This window comes from Chrysemys picta, chromosome 2, assembly GCF_011386835.1.
Source record: "Chrysemys picta bellii isolate R12L10 chromosome 2, ASM1138683v2, whole genome shotgun sequence".
Classification (NCBI taxonomy): Eukaryota; Metazoa; Chordata; order Testudines; family Emydidae; genus Chrysemys; species Chrysemys picta.
The window spans coordinates 233,031,983-233,049,807 of record NC_088792.1 but is presented as its reverse complement, the minus strand read 5'-3'; the positions used below and the strand labels follow the sequence as shown (position 1 = coordinate 233,049,807).

General features: G+C 40.9%; 1 protein-coding gene across 14 annotated transcripts in view; it reads left to right on the top strand.

The window, feature by feature from the left end:
- The window catches only part of NCOA2 (nuclear receptor coactivator 2), a 254,946-nt gene that overhangs the window by 63,571 nt on the left and 173,550 nt on the right, over positions 1 to 17,825 (top strand). Inside the window, exon 1 of one of the 14 annotated variants that reach the window (XM_065582114.1) lies at positions 7,000 to 7,064. The exons of the other annotated variants lie outside the window; for them this stretch is intronic. The gene's annotated coding sequence lies outside the window, so the exon portion shown is untranslated. Of the gene's footprint in view, positions 1 to 6,999; positions 7,065 to 17,825 lie in introns of those variants that run through there. 14 annotated transcript variants of the gene reach the window in all.

Below are 17,825 nucleotides of genomic sequence, written 5' to 3'. Positions count from 1 at the left end.
AGTCTTTGTATCAGAGGGGTAGCCGTGTTAGTCTGAATCTGTAAAAAGCAACAGAGGGTCCTGTAGCACCTTTAAGACTAACAGAAGTATTGGGAGCATAAGCTTTCGTGGGTAAGAACCTCACTTCTTCAGATGCAAGTAATGGAAATCTCCAGAGGCAGGTATAAATCAGTATGGAGATAACGAGGTTAGTTCAATCAGGGGGAGTGAGGTGCTCTGCTAGCAATTGAGGTGTGAACACCAAGGGAGGAGAAACTGCTTCTGTAGTTGGATAGCCATTCACAGTCTTTGTTTAATCCTGATCTGATGGTGTCAAATTTGCAAATGAACTGGAGTTCAGCAGTTTCTCTTTGGATCTGGTCCTGAAGGTTTTTTTGCTGTAAGATGGCTACCTTTACATCTGCTATTGTGTGGCCAGGGAGGTTGAAGTGTTCTCCTACAGGTTTTTGTATATTGCCATTCCTGATATCTGACTTGTGTCCATTTATTCTCTTGCGTAGTGACTGTCCAGTTTGGCCAATGTACATAGCAGAGGGGCATTGCTGGCATATTGTATGTAATATGCAAGCTGAACAATGTGATGGCAGCTAATGTTGAGTGAATAATACAATTGTGGCAAATGTTATATTGGATCTGCATTTTTTTGTGCGCTTTGGTTATTTAAATCCTTTCATTTTTTCAGTGGCAGTGTTAGTGGAGGAGTTCCTCCCCTGCACAGTTCTGGGTCCAAGCATGCTGGTAGGGATAGGAGTGGCCATGGCTGAGCTCCATTTTGCCCCTTTCCCCATTCCAACTGTTTTCAGGAGCTGCTCTGACAGCTTTTTGGGCACCTGAAATATGGTAACCCTAGGTTTAACTCTTCAAGGGCACGTAATACTGACAGTCAACAGATGCTCAGAAAATTTTGCACAAGATTCTAAAACACCATTGCTCTTTACTTAGCAAAGAAATACACAATCTATACAAAATAATAAACACACGTATACACATTTCCCTGCTTCAGATCTCTCATCTCTCTGGAGAGTTCTTTGGGCTTGGGCACAGTCATCTGGGATGTCTAGGATCCTTCTCTGGCAACTCATGGTTTCTCTTCAGAATCATGGAAACTTTCTAGGACAGCTAGCTTTTTCTGCCCTGGGTTAGTCCTAGAGTTAAACTGCCTCCCTTACTATGAAAACACACCCATATCATCCTCTCTCCTGACCAAAGCTTCCTGTGTCTTGTTCTATGAGTCCCTCTCCCACCTACCTGGTTTCTTTGTTCTGCTGTTTGTGATTTTCCACTTTACCAGCCCCTTGCAAAAAAAACTTGGTAGTAATGGTTTCCCACTCAGGCAACCTCTTTAGCATATCCATTGTTTGGTTAGAGTAGTCATTAAAATTAACAACCTCCATTATCCCTGGTCTTACTGCAGCCCCTGTCAGCAATTGGTCGGTTGCACATCCATATAGAAGCAATCCATGATACAGAAGTTTCATAATAACAGTTTCATGACCTCAACCAGAATTCGTAGCTTGTGCATAGAAAGATTGGCCAAATCGTCGCTATCATTACCTATGCTAAATTCACTATTCATTTGTAGCTACATGGAAAAACTGGATAAACAAACAAGTATAAAGACAAACTAAGGGTACGTCTTCACTTACCGGAGGATCCGGCGGCAGGCAATCGATGTTCTGGGATCGATTTATCGCGTCTGGTTAAGACGCGATAAATTGATCCCGGATCGATTCCGGAAGTGCTCGCCGTCGACGCTGGTACTCCAGCTCGCCGAGAGGAGTACGCGGCATCGACGGGGGAGCCTTCCTGCCGCGTCTGGACCCGCGGTAAGTTCGGCCTAAGGTACTTCGAATTCAGCTACGTTATTAACGTAGCTGAATTTGCGTACCTTAGTCCGAAGTGGGGGCTTAGTGGGGATCAGGCCTAATATTTAGTTTAGGCTCCACATTTGCCTTGTGTTAATGTTGCTGATATGGGAAATTGTTCTCTGGATCTGGGTGATCTAATTCAATTTTCTCTCTTTTGTGTACACGTGGTGTGTGTGTGTGTGTGTGTGTATATGTGTGTGTGTAAAGGGAAATTGTCTTACTAATCTATTAGAGTTCTTTGAAACATTTGGACAAGGGGGATCCAGTGGACATAGTGTAGTTAGATTTCCAGAAAGCCTTTGACAAGGTCCCTCACCAAAGGCTCTTACGTAAATTAAGTTGTCAAGGGATAAAAGGGAAGGTCGTTTCATGGATTGAGAACTGGTTAAAAGACCGGGAACAAAGGGTAGGAATTAATGGTAAATTCTCAGAATGGAGAGGGGTAACTAGTGGTGTTCCCCAAGGGTCAGTCCTCAGACCAATCCTATTCAACTTATTTATAAATTATCTGGAGAAAGGGGTAAACAGTGAGGTAGCAAAGTTTGCAGATGATACTAAACTGCTCAAGATAGTTAAGACCAAAGCAGACTGTGATGAACTTCAAAAAGATCTCACAAAACTAAGTGATTGGGCAACAAAATGGCAAATGAAATTTAATGTGGATAAATGTAAAGTAATGCACATTGGAAAAAATAACCCCAACTATACATACAATATGATGGGGGCTAATTTAGCTACAACAAGTCAGGAAAAAGATCTTGGAGTCATCGTGGATAGTTCTCTGAAGATGTCCGCGCAGTGTGCAGAGGCGGTCAAAAAAGCGAACAGGATGTTAGGGATCATTAAAAAGGGGATAGAGAATAAGACTGAGACTATATTATTGCTCTTCTATTAATCGATGGTACGCCCACATCCAGGGCCGGCTCTAGGATTTTTGCCGCCCAAAGCAAAAACAATTTTGGCCGCCTCTCCCCCCCCCCCCCCCGTTCTTTAATTACCCCACCCCCGGCCCCGCCTCAACTCCGCCCCTTCCCCAAATCTCCAGCCCTGCCTCCTCCTCCCCCCAGGCTCTCAAGCCTAGGAGGGAGGGAGGGAGGGGGAGAAGCGGCGCCCGCGCCGCGGCCACTCGGAGTCTACCCCCCTCCCAGGTTTGAGAGCCTGGGAGGGAGGGGGAGACTCAGAGTGCCCGCGGCGCGGGCGCCGCTTCTCCCCCTCCCTCCCTGGCTCCCAAGCCTGGGAGGGAGGGGGAGCAGCGGCGCGCGAAACGGCCGCTCGGGATCTCCCCCTCCCTCCCAGGTTTGAGAGCCTGGGAGGGAGGGCGAGTAGCGGCGCGCGAATCAGCTGTTTCGCGCGCCGTGGCAGCAGCAGTGGAGGTGAGCTAGGGCGGCCGGGGCACATTTTTAGGGGCGGCATTCTGGTGCCGGCCATGCCGCCCCTAAAAATGTGCCACCCCAGCACCAGCTTGTTTTGCTGGTGCCTAGAGCCGGCCCTGCCCACATCTCGAATACTGCGTACAGATGTGGTCTCCTCATCTAAAAAAAGATATACTGGCACTAGAAAAGGTTCAGAAAAGGGCAACTAAAATGATTAAGGGTTTGGAATGGGTCCCATATGAGGAGAGATTAAAGAGGCTAGGACTCTTCAGCTTGGAAAAGAGGAGACTAAGGGGGGATATGATAGAGGTATATAAAATCATGAGTGATGTGGATGAAAGTGGATAAGGAAAAGTTATTTACTTATTCCCATAATACAAGAACTAGGGGTCACCAAATGAAATTAATAGGCAGCAGGTTTAAAACAAATACAAGGAAGTTCTTCTTCACGCAGCTCACAGTCAACTTGTGGAACTCCTTACCTGAAGAGGTTGTGAAGGCTAGGACTATAACAGCGTTTAAAAGAGAACTGGATAAATTCATGGTGGTTAAGTCCATTAATGTCTGTTAGCCAGGATGGGTAAGGAATGGTGTCCCTAGCCTCTGTTTGTCAGAGGATGGAGATGGATGGCAGAAGAGAGATCACTTGATCATTGCCTGTTGGTCCACTCCCTCTGGAGCACCTGGCATTGGCCACTGTCGGCAGACAGGATACTGGGCTAGATGGACCTTTGGTCTGACCTGGTACGGGGTGTGTGTGTGTGTGTGTGTGTGTGTGTGTGTGTGTGTGTGTGTGTACACACACAAAATATTGATACAGTGGGCACACTTAAACTTTCATCTGTTTTGAAAAATTCTACTGAGATTCTATATACTTAAAATGGGAAATATCACGGAAACTAGTAATATCTCTCAAATTGTAACAGACTTTTTAAGCATGACCACTTTATACATAAAGTGGAGTGAGTATAAATGATAATGTGATACGGTATATAAAGGTTTTATTATCCTGAGTTGGAAATAGCCATATTACTCATGCATAGTGAAAGCCACAAGTGAATTATAAGGTCATCTTAAATGAATACTAATACAATGTATTCTTTATATGCCTCTTATCTAAGAGAAGAAAACCAACTATTTGATAAATATTTTAAAATGTCTTAGGACTGGTTTTTTTTGTTTCCTTCTGTGCCTGTGCCTATAAAGCCAGGCTCTCTAGTAACAGGAGCTCTGCTGTTTAAACTTAAATATTATTTAAAAAAAAATATACCTCTAAAAATTACCTAGTATAACTTTTCTGTACATGCCATGACTTTAAATCCAATATCTGAGAACTTCCACAGCTTAGAGGAATTACTGATGTATCCTTTTCAAATGCTGGGAATCAACTCTTTCCAATGGTATAAGTTACCTTATAGGGTATGAGTTACTAGATAGTTAACATGTCCATAGTCCAAAACAAAATACTGCCTGTCCTGGGCCTCAGGCAGGTGTAATTTTGGGAGGACATTTGGGAGAAAAGAAGGAAACCTTTCTCTGATGTGTATGTGTGCATGAGTATATGTACACGCTTCTTAAAAATTGATGGTTAGAAGCTTCCCAGAGGTTGCAGTGGTAGGGTGTCCTGGGGAAGATAAATGGGTATAGTGAATGTGACCAAATAAAAGGTAATAAGTAAAGTATGATAAATTCAATTTAGCACATTAATATTACCATCACATACAGGGATCTTATAACTACATATAATGACAATGTTTAAATTCTACCACTCCGTTGTCAGGAAGCTATATTTTTTAAAAGAACCACAATATTTGTTTGACAAATACAATCATTTTGTCAGAAGAATATCAGCAAACAGTTAGTTAACAAACACTATTTCCAGAGCTGTGCACATTTCTGCAGATGTTGTTGTTCGTAGTCAAATATAATCATGCAGACAAAGGAAGACCATGGATTGTGCTTCAATTGATATATGTAGCTCTGCCCTTTTCCCTTCCACCCCACGTGAAAATATTCTTTCCAAATAAACAAAGATTTATGACACATTTCCAGGAATTAAATTTTGTAACCTTTTATGAAGTGCTACAAAATATAAATAAAAGTATATTAAAAGATACACCTCTACCTCGATATAACGCTGTCCTCGGGAGCCAAAAAATCTTACTGCATTATAGGTGAAACCGCGTTATATCGAACTTGCTTTGATCCACCGGAGTGCGCAGCCCTGCCCCTCCGGAGCACTGCTTTACCGCGTTATATCAGAATGCGTGTTATATCGGGTCGCGTTATATTGGGGTAGAGGTGTATTACTCAGATCTAGTTGTCCGAGTCTGTATAAGTAAACTATGTAAGTCCCCTTTCAATAAATTAATGCTAATATCCTATTCCAGAAATGCATCTGTAAGCATTAAATACTTGCTCTCTTCGTTGATTTTTGCTTCCTTATGATATTGTCATCAGGCCTTATCTTAACAACTATTACGTGTCTAAAGATGATTTACACAGAACTGGATTTGTTTTTCTAACGTTTAGAGTAGAAATACATAAAGGACTGAACAGTGTTTTGTTGGCATTAATGTGAACATTACTTAAATGAAAAAATACCATCTAGAAAGCATGGACTCAAATCTCCAGTCCCTACTTGTTGATCTTGCTGCTAATTGCACTGTGTACAACAACATGTTTCTGATTGTGAATTCATTACTATTCTCCTTGCTCTTTGATCTTTTCCCATTTAGATTAGAGTGGCTTGGGCACCTGTTTGTATAATGAGTCAAAACAAAACAGCTACTTTGCAAAGTGACAAGGTATTTGTTTCAGTTTGTAAGTGAATCTTTTAAAAGACCAGTTTTAGAAACCCTACACTGCTGCATTGCAATTAGAATATGCCTGTTTTTGATCCACAACAAGTGCTGCAAACTTTAAAGTAAAATAAACTGAGGGTGAATATCAATAGTTTAAATATTTTGAGTTTGCTTATGTTTTTCTTTTCCTATCCCAAGGAAGCTCACATGATTGGGTGTTTAAACAGTAGCCCTCTGACAAGAACTATTATAGTCTTGGTTGTTTTTTTTCGTGACACCATACAAGTGAGATCTGCCTAATGACGTAAAATGGAAAGAATCAGCCCCTTCTTCAAGTCCCCACCCACACTCATATCACTTAGCAATCCAGTGCCTTTTGATGAGCTAACCAGTGACTCTTCATGGCTGCCTAGTTTTCTTGTCGTGTTATAACAAGAATGAGCTGATTCGCCTGATTCATTTGGTGCCTCCTATTTAATATTTGAACTTTTGAATGTGAATAACATCTGTTCACTCATTTTTATCCCTTGCTTGGGGAACCCATCTGCAAGAGCTGCCCCTTCTCTCCCTTAGTCTTTGGGTAGTTCAGGAAAAGGAGAGGACCCCCTCCCTCTAGAGCCCTGTCTCACAGCAGGATCCTGCTTAATGAATATGGTTGATATTTGTGCCACTCAGGACATTTTATTTTGTGCATCCCTATTCCCTAACCTTGACGTTGATGTTGCTGGTCTACTTTAGGGCAGAGGCTTTCATTAAAATGGTTACTGTGTGCTGTAGGGAGTGGGTTGAGTGAAAGCTATTATACAGAATCCTGTTGGACAACATTCACTGGTACTTGAGTAGGATTCATTCTTTTTTTAGTTACTGTGATAGTCTTGTATTTGCATACAGATTCTCCCCCCCCCCCCCCCCATGAACTAGCTCTGACTAATCCTTTGGCCTGCATTTCATTACAAATGCGACTGCAGAATGATGGTCTTGGTGGCAGATAAGAGAACTTTTTCTTTTCTTCTTCATATGTACAAAAAATGTTAGGACAATAATTTTTGCTTAATAATAGAGAATGTGTCTCATTTTGATTTAGGATAGTCATATGCTAGGAGTACAATTAATTGGCATTCTTATTAATTCATGTCAACGTGGTATAACTGTTCTCACTCCCACTTATCCTCTCACTCCGCCCCTCCCCCCACATTACTCTTCCTATTTTTAGAGGCTACACAAAGCTGTTTTGCTTCAAATGAGAGACAAAGATTAGAAAACTGCTGTAGAATGTTAAAACTGTTCTAAAGAGCAGCAGATAAGCCAACTATGTACATTCTCCTCCTAAAATGGAGTTAAATAGCTTCTAATTTGTATTCAGTGGCTTTTTAAGATTCTAGCTAGTTACCTTGCAAATACCAACAAATTATGATCTAAATTTGAACTCTGACGAAACTATTAGAGAGGATTACAGTTTCCCTTCCCCCTACACAAAAGTTGGCCTCATGTAATGTTTCCTCTGTTCTTGTGCAAATAAAACTGGATCAGAGAGTCTCTATGTTCTGTGATTTATGGTGTACTTAGGAGAGGAGTATTAAAGCGGATTATTTATGTGGTGGTGGTAAAAATCACACCTTCACTCAGGAGCCCAACAGAACCCTGCAGTTTTTATGAACTCTTCTTTAAAATTTCTTATAGGCTTAGCTATAGACAAATAGTGGAGGGGTTGGTGATGGTTTTGATTTTTACATTAATGTAAAATACACGTGTGTGTGGAAGCAAACATTGGTTGCGAACATCATATTTTCATCTTAAGCAAATTATGGTAAACATTTGGCAGCAATTGTTTGCTTTTTTATAGTAAAAAAATCACTAGTTATAGTCCTTCTTAATGCAGGAATTGTTTGTGATTTAGTTTACAAACTGTTCAGTTTTACATATTTATAGAAAAAACTCCCATTATATTGTTCATCGTTAATTACAGTATGAGTTCTTACCCAGAGCATTCTGTCATTTTCTGTAATTTAAAGAAATGAAGGATAAAACAAGCTTTTTCCACAAGTAAAATTGTTTTTTAAAGGCTGATGGATTTTAAGTGTGTAAAATATGAAATCAAAGTAACCGTAGACATGAGAGATGTATTAGGTCATCAGGTCCATCATGCTGCCAGAACATGTTACTTTTTTGTACAATATATTTGTTCCCATTGCTTTGCTTAGGGGATTTTTAAAAATTAAACAGGACATCGGGGTATTCCACCTGATAAGTGTAAAAGTGTCAGACTTGCAGTGTTCTGTTATTTCTTCCTACTCTCCTTCTAAATCTGGAACCGTGACACTACTTTGATCTTTAGTCTGGTATGGATTCTAACGAAGATAGTCTTTAAAAGACATAATGAAATGTAATGCCTTATAAGAAAAAGGGTCAATTCAAGAAAAATCTTCTTTTGTAATAGTGCCTTTACCATGAGTGCAGGAAACCAATAACTAGGAGAATGATGTCTGAATTTCCTTATGAATAGTAGTAAAAAACATTTGGTCTGGATTCATTTTAAAGATAATGAGAAGAATTTGTTTTTTATTTTAAGAAATAATTAGTATGGTTCATCCTGAACAATTTTAAAGTTTGAGAGTAGAATGTGAAAAATAGCCAATTTCTATTTTATAGAAAAATACAAATGACCAGATTATTCTGTTATCTATATTTTCTTTGGTTTCCTGAAGAGATCAATATGATATTTTTCCATAGAGCAATATATTATGTATTTAATTAAATTAAAATAAATGTTTTAAAATGAAATAAAATGAGTGAATTTGTTAAAGATGATAGATTGTTAGACCAGGAGAAAAGCTTTTTGAAGGTACAGAGTGTAAAATTTTGTAATATGTTCTTTAAAAATTCCAAAATAATGGAATTTTGACTTTATGCCCCTACTGAAGTAACGTGCTTTAGAATTTTAACAGTGTACCAGATAACAATACATTTGTTGAAATTATTTTTTAAGTGGAAAATGAATATCAAATCATTCCAGAGATTAATCTCGGTCATTTTCTCATCCTTCGTGAAATTTGAATCTAACCAAGCCATATCATTATTTTGCCAGTAAATTGATTCCTCCTCTGTCATAACTGACAGAGTTTTGGCCAAGCAGCAGGGCAATGCATCTTAGTTATTTAGTTCAGCGAACTTCATCCAACTATACAGCCCAGCTCTCTCCAACAGCACAGCCAGTCAATCAGATCAGACTGCTCTCCTTCCTTCCTGAGAGCTGCCTTCTTATGAAAGGTTTCAGAGTGGTAGCCGTGTTCGTCTATATCAGCAAAAACAACGAGGAGTCCTTGTGGTGCCACAAGGACTCCTTGTTGTTCTTCCTATGAAAGGTTTCTCTTCTTCCAACCGCCCACCCGCCCAAACTGACACTGCTACCTTCCCATGGAATACTCCACCCTGTCCCCTTGACAGGCCTCCACACTCTGGATTATGAATGGGGCAGTGAAATTTGTCCTTCATAGAAATCATTGCTACACACAATGTGGCTAGCAGCACTCAATTTGATTAAAATGTATTTCCATTTTGCTTATTCATCATTTATACTTGATCTCAATTTAGCATCTTCATATGTTAATAATCTAGAGAAATATGAATAGATCTTGGATTTCTAATGTGATTTGGCAGAGTCATTGGTGGTGTGTGTGTGTGTGTGTGTTGAACAGTCAATTCCGTTTGTAACTCTTTTATAGACGATTATCATTGTAGTTAACACTGGTTGGAAGACACCACAGGTTTATTTTTTGTTAAGTTGATACTGGTAACAGGTTGTAAAAAATTGCAGCATGATCTATCTACACAAGGCTGAATGGATCTGATTTTTTACAAAGCAGGTTTGACACCCGGCCAGTTTTTGTCTCTGTAGACCTAATAAGTGAAAGAGATTTTTCCGCTGCCTGTCACAGGAAACAAAATGCAGCTTACTGAATTGGCTTTTCCCTGCCAGTTTAGATTTTTTTTTGTCATTTTCTCACCCTGTAAAATGAAAGCAGTACTAATTAGTAGAACACATTAAGACAATTTCATGTGCTTTTTTTTTTTTAATTCTTGCATATTATTTGAAAGGCTTAAAAACATCTGCATTTCTCTTTTTGACCATGATTGTGATGAGAGAACTTTAGAAAACTGGACTGTAATTTAGCATACAGATGCTATATTACATTACATATGTACTTTAGAGAGCAGTTTAGAAAACTGTAAACTTATAGGAATTTTTGCACACACACAAAAAAAAGTGCCTCTCAAAATTGTCATATTGATTTGCAAGCTCTTCTAGGCCTTTCCTTTTGTTCATATTAGTATTTCGGACAAACAGAAATAGTTGTTTTCTATTTTTTTCCCTCCTTAAAATAAACTTATCGGTTGAGCTTCCAAAGATTTACACACATTTGTTTGTCTCGAATGCTGAAGGGGAAAATGGGGGACATAGAGAGCCCCTTGTATCTGATTAGCAGATCCAGCAGTTTAAACCAGCTCTGTGATTGTCTGTAGATCAAATGACTGGTTAACAGCAACCATTAACACCTTCCACCATAACACCCCTCATCTCAGCTCTGCCTGTCCTCCCAATAGAGTTTAAAGAGTTGACACCTCAGCTTATTCCCAGACAGAAAGAAAAGACTAATAATAATGGGGGAAGCGGAGAGAAGAGGGAATTGGGGTATCCTGGCATGGGGGAAGAGGAGACTGGGGGGCACAAAACTTGTTAGGCAGAGAAAGGGGGACCCTGCAAGAGAAGATGGGGCCACACAGAGACCCTGGCACAATGAGTATTGGGCGAAAAGTTGCATGGGGGAAGCAAAGAGCCCCTGGCATGTGTGGGGAGAATGGCAAACAATAGTATGGAGAGTGGAACATGGGGGAGACGCACAGAGCTCTGGATATGTGGTGGAGAGGAAAATAGAGGGCACACAGAGCCATTTTCATGTTGGGGAAGGAGCGAATGGGGGTGGGTTAGGGTGACCAGACAGCAAATGTGAAAAATCGGGACGGGGGTGGAGGGGGGGGGTAATAGGAGCCTATATAAGAAAAAGACCCAAAAATCGGGACTGTCCCTATAAAATTGGGACATCTGGTCACCCTAGGGCAGGTACACAGAGACCCTAGCGTGGAGGGAAATGGGGAACAATGGAGTGGAGGGAGGGGGACATTGAGGGAGACACAGAGCCTCTGACGCGGTGATGGGGAAAATGGGGGCACATAGTGTCCTGGAATGAAGAGGGAATAGGAGGGGGGACATATAAAGACCCTGGTATGAGAGAGGAGGTGGAGGGGAGGTTGCAGAGATTGGGGGATGGGAGGATGACACACATGGAGCTTAGGAGGGAGAATGGAGGGATATAGGGAGCCTCTGATATGAGCTCAGCCTAAAGAAGCAACAAAGTGTGCGACCCTCTAGTTGAACTCCTTTAACGTATAGAAATTGGAATTTCTTCACCCTCTTTGCTGCATTGGAGGTTTCATTTTACCTGGTGAGAGCTGTGGTTTGGCATTGCAATGAGCTGTGAATATAAAGTCCCTTGCGAGGAGCACTTAATTAAAATCTCTTTGAGCGCTCTACTGAGGGATGTAGCTTGCTCCCTTTTTCTGGGGGAACAAAAGTTTCCCCATCCCTTCTTTTGGAATGGGGATTGGGGGTAACAGCCTAGAAACATTGTGCAGTCATAAAACTGCAACTGTTCTAAGTGTTAAAAGCATTGCATAGCAATGCTCCTTTCTCTAGCAGGGTTTTCCTATGGTGAAACAAATATTAAAGCTATGTACAGAAATATAACTAACACATAACCTGGTTTTATGGCAAGTTGAGAGAAATAAACTCTTTTTTGAAATTGTTTGAGTTAATTAATCCTCTGAATTTCTAATAATATTTTGTTCTTTCATTGCATCTTTCATTTGAGCATCTAAAGTACTTTACTTACATGGGTAAGTATTAAAACTATTTTATGGATGGGGAGAAATCTTGAAGTAGTGTGGTTCCATTTCTTGGACAACGTACACATGGAGCCAGTGACAGAGTTGATAATAAAAAGTTAGGCCAAATAAGTAAGACCCAATAGAGCAAACACTTAGGTATGTAGAGTTATTTGTGTGTATATGTTTGCAGGTTGAGGCCCATAATTGCAAGTCCCCAGTGCGAACCCCGTTTATACATTGTGTAAAGTATGAACTGATATTGAAAAACTGAGATTTTGGTGCAGGAATCTTACAAGCTGGGCACACATCATTTATGCTAATATTGAAGGCACAGCATGTCCTTAAAAGAAGCCAGAGGATGGCATGCATTTTACTTAATGCATTTGGGAGCAATAACATAGGTTTTGTTGTGTGTTTTTGTTTTTTAAGTGAAACCCCTATTCCTAATCCTAACCTTGTCTGATATGTCCTCAATGTGGGAACTATAGTTTAACAAGGGAATTGATGATCTAATAAGTCTCTTCCATTTTAAGCTTCTAAAAATTATCTATTTGAAAAACAAAACATAAATATAGTAGTCTGAAAATAATGGTGAGTTACTGAACATCCTCCCCCCACCAAAACCAAAACAAAACACTGGCATGTCAAAGGAAAAAGTTGTGGGCATAAAGAAAAATGATTTGCATATACAATTGCTATCCTATGCCTTTCATTTAACAAAAGGAATAAATTAGAATGCATCAGAAATACAATGGTAACTGGCACTGGCTTGACTCTAAAATGCTGCTAAATGACTGTGTGGCAATGCAGATTTGAGAGGGGAGATGTGCCAAAAGAGTCAGCTTTACTGAGACACATGCCATAAAAGTCACAGAATACTACAGCTCTACTCACATTTTGCATAAGCATTTTCTATTCTGCTTTCTGTCCAGAATATTTCTAAATCTATACAAGATTCATATTGCTAGGTTTTGCATTTCTCTGATTTTAATAAAAGATTGGTAAAATCACACAAAGTCAGACAACTTTCTGTTCTCTACAAAGCTGAGACTCAAGTGAATTATTCCTATTAAGGAATTTAAGCTAATAAAACTGGTTTCAGTTAATAGAATATGAGCAACATATTGCCAATGCCCCTTTTGCTTATTCTGTAACCACTTGGGGGAGTCTGTCAAAGGCTTGCAGATCTTTTGATCTACGCTTTTTGAAGAATAACTATACAATGTCCCTTGAGATAGAGTAGAGACTAAAATATAGTAAACACAAAGGGGATTCTTTATTGAGGCTGTTGAACACACACAGAAACTAGTTCTCCCTGGCTCTCATTTATGGACTAAGGAACAGAACCGCTCCTACACAGTGTCACCATACAGGGCCTGCCTAAATGTTGGCTTGGATTAAGTTGTTATGGAATGAAACTATAGAGGCCAAGACGCAGAACCTTGTGTGGTGTAAACTCTTATAGCTCCATTGAAGTCAATAGAGTTTACTATGGCAGTTTATTCCAGCTGAGGATTTGCCCCCAAATTCCTGAAGATCCTTATCCTTAGTAAAGAAGTGACGCTTCAGTCAGCCCTGAAAACATATAAAGCCAAATTCCATACCGAGATCCTCACCATGGTTCTTAGGACAAAATTGGCCCTTAGTATGTATTGATAGTGACACTATTAATGTGTTCTTTCTGTGTAGTAGTAATGCACTATCGATCTCAGATACAAAATGGTTAATTTAATATGATGTCATCTGTGGAGGATACGGACACACTGTCATTCCAAGGGGAGATTGTAGGCACTGTTTTCAATATGGAAATGTATTCCTTCAGCTTCTCTCTTTTTCTTTTTCTTTTTTTAATTACGGCTTAAATCAATAAAATCAAGTGAATACAAATATAAGATTGCCACTCCTTTTAATGTACTTTTCTCTGCTAACATGAAGTACTATGCTTTAAAGGGAAAACTGAACACAGAGCAGCAACCTTAACTCAGGTTTCAGAGGAGTAGCCATGTTAATCTGTATCAGCAAAAACAACGAGGAGTCTTTGTGGCACCTTAGAGACATAAGCTTTTGTGGGCTAAAACTCACTTCATCAGATGTATGGAATGAAAAATACAGTAGGCAGGTATATATATTACAGCACATGAAAAGATGGGAGTTGCCTTACTAAGTGGGAGGTCAGTGCTAATTAGCCTGACCCCCACTCCATGCATCTGATGAAGTGGGTTTTAGCCCACGAAAGCTTATGCCCAACCTTAACTCAGAATTTGTTTAGTTGAATACTTGCTATTCAGGCTTTGTTTTCTGTGCTTCATATACTGTTTAGATATTTGAACTAATTGGAGTAAATTCTTAAACTAGATTTTTATTTCATCCTTCTTAAATGCATGAAATAGTCTGTTTTTAGAACAGTGTAACATATAGCAACATTTCCTTAGGACAATCACATTTCTGTTTGAATTAGAAAGTATCCATAGGAAATATGCAAAAGAAATATATCCTGTAGATATAGGTCAGGTCTACGCTATACACTTACATCAATAGAACTACATCACTCAGGGATGTGGAAAAATCCACACCTAACCCCCAGTGTAGACAGCATTATGGGGGAGGGCTTCTCCCATCAACATAGCTACAGTCTCTTGTGGATTAACTACTGCCCAAATATATTTGGTATTGCAGGAAATGATATATTTTGTGACATTTTAAGGAGCAGCTTTCTTAAATAAATTTAATAGTATTAGTTTTTTCACATAAAAAGAGACCAAATGGTACCAAAAAGTTGACGCCAGCAGATACACAATACTTGCCTTAAAATGTAGCAAGAAGGTAACAGTTCCACAGTACATTATATTTATGAGAGAAAATATGGGCTGCTGAAAGTTTCTAGGGAATCAAAGGAGTAATTTACACGTTAGTCCAATAACCCTGAGAGCAGTTTTAAAACTGAAATAAAAATTTAAAAATGCTCTTTTATAATGCATTATTGACTTTGGATGAGTTCCCTAAATTTCTGCCAGTTGGCTTAAACCCTATAAAAGATGTACCTTTTTTTGTTCTTGTTTATTTTTTGAATGATTGGTTGACTTCACTGTATTATAAGAAGACCTCAATTTTTTAAATATATAATTAGCAGTCTTCAGATATACCCAGTGGTGAGCTGGAGCTGGTTTGCAAGAACCAGTTGTTAAATTTAGAAGCCAGTGTAGAACCGGTTGTAAAGGGGCTGGCGGGTGGGCAAACTCAGGTCCGTGGACCACATCCGGCCCACGGGACAGTCCTGTCCGGTCCGACTGAGCTCCCAGCTGGGGAGGCTCCCCCGGTCCCTCCCCCACCCCCAACCCCCTCGCAGAGCCCCAGCGTGCCGCTGGCACCAGCGCTCTGGGCAGCTCTGCAGCTCCTGCTGCTTTGAGCAGCATGGTAAGATGGCTGGGAGGAGGGGTTGGATAGGGGGCGGAGGTTCTGGGGGTGGGTCAGGGGACGGGGAACGGGGATGGGTGGGTAGGCGTGGGAGTTCCGGGGGTCTGTCGGGGTGGTGGTGGATTGTGTCAGAGCAGTCAGGGGACAGGGAGCGGTGCGAGTTGGGTAGGGGGTGGGGTCCTGAGGGCAGTTAGGGTGGGGGAGTCTCGGGAGGGGGTGGTCAGGGGACAAGGAGCGGGGGGGGGGGGGGTTGATGGGTTGTGGGTTCTGAGGGGGGCAGTTGGGGGCAGAATGGGGTGGGGGAGACAGGCCCGTGGGGCTTGTACTCACCGCACGGTTCCCTACCGGGTCTTTGGCGGCACTTAGGCGGCGGGGTGTGTGTGTCTTCACTCGCTCCGGGTTAAGGACCTGCTGCCGAAAACCCGGAGCGAGTGAAGGCCCCCCCCGCCGCCGAAGTGCCACCGAGGACCTGGTAGGGAACCGGTTATTAGGATTTTGGGAGCTCATCACTGGATATACCTAAAAACTCATCATAATCACATACAGGGCTAGTGTGGCACCATTCTCTTTAGGATCATGTCATTTCAAGCATTTGTGGTGGTCAGTTTTTCATGGATTTGAGTGTAAAACTTGACTCTTTACTACAACTTGACCTGCAGTGTCTTGGCCTATGAGTAATTATTTTAATTTAAAAATAAAAATCTGGGTTGGTTGATGATAAAAGAACAAGTATCATTTTGAAGGCTTGCTGATGAAACAGTGGTGAAACAGAGTTGAATTTGGTCCAATATCCTGGTCATCACTTTAACTACAAATGATCAGAAAATTATTCAAGACTTTCCATCGATATTGGAAATGTCTATGCTACGATGCCACAGTGGCATGGCTGCAGAGCCGTAGCTGTGCCACTGTAGTGGCTGTAACATAGACACAGCCTTGGTGTCTTGCACATAAATCTGTGACATTTTGTCCCTGTACTCCACTGTTCTGTTCTTGTAAGCTAGCATTGTGTGGATGTTTACAAGAATTCTGAGCTGGAGAATTTCAGTGTCTTGCTAGCTTACAGGAATCTGGAACTAGCAAATTTACTAGTTTGTAAATTGGATTTTTGGGGAAAGGCAATCTCTTGTCTATAGTGGAAGTTTTTTCCTCCTTTCTCTATATTGCTGAACTGTCCCTCACAAGGATGCTTTGTTTCTTATTTATACATATGAAGACCAATTTTTTTGAATTTTGAGTTAACCAGGTTGACCCAAATACCATGACTTTTCCAAAAATATCCTCCCAGGGATATTTTAACCCCACAGAAACTTTATTTCCCCCTCCATATTAATGGCATTAGTAGAGAGGGGGAATAAAAATGGCATTAAAAATGTTTCTCTGTGGTTTTTTTTTTTTTTTTCCAAAGAGCTAGAGATCAAACTATTGATGAGCTCTGAGGCAAATGGTCTCACTGTTGAGTTTTACCCAAGGTAGATCATGGCACCCACTAAATCTTTGGGGACCCATATTGAGAACAGTACTTAAGAAAATGTACATTTTGTACACTACACATTTACCAGTCCAGAAAATGGCTGGAGGATTCCTATTCCTGCCATTTCATATGCTTTAAACTCGACCCTTGTAAGCACTTTAAAAGCTGAACTGTTATTCAGATTGCTTTGAATTTGGTGTGCCTTATAAAGGCACAGGGTAGCATTAGTGACCAATATTTGGGGTAATTTGACCAAGGGATTCCTGAGTTACAACCCTCCCTACTCTCCCCAAAAATGGTTTCCTTTTGCTGTCTTGTATTGCTAAACTGAGAGGCACTAATGATTGGAGGAATCATAGATGTCTGACTGTGATGTCACCCTTCAAAGGATAAATTAATCCCCCCCACCGAGTGGCAGGAGATTGTTGCAATTAAGGTATGTCTACACTAGAAACACTGCAGCGGCATCACTGTAGTGTAGATACTTACTACAGCAATGGAAAGGGTTCTTCCGTCATTGCAGTAAATCCAGCTCTTTGAGAAGCGGCAGGTAAGTGCAGATGAATTCTTCTGTTAACTTCGCGGCATCTAAACTGGGGCTTAAGTCAGCTTAATTACATTGCACGGGGCATGAAATTTTTCACAGCCCTGACTGATATAGTTAAAATGACCTATCTTCGTAGAATAGACCAGCCCTTAGTCTACACTGAGGGTGGCAGTTGTATTTTGTGGGGAATCAGTGCTTCTCGGGAGGAGAGGGCTGTTAGGGTGCAGAGGAGTGGGGGAGTAGGAGGAGAGGGGTTTAGGGCTGCAGCGAGGGGAGGGGACAGATTGGAGGCTCAGGTGAGGGAGGTGTGGCACCACTAGCTCTGCCAATGTACCCCAAGCCCTGCAACCCTTAGCTCTGGCAGTGTACCCCAACCTTCATGCACTTGACAGGTCTGCCAGT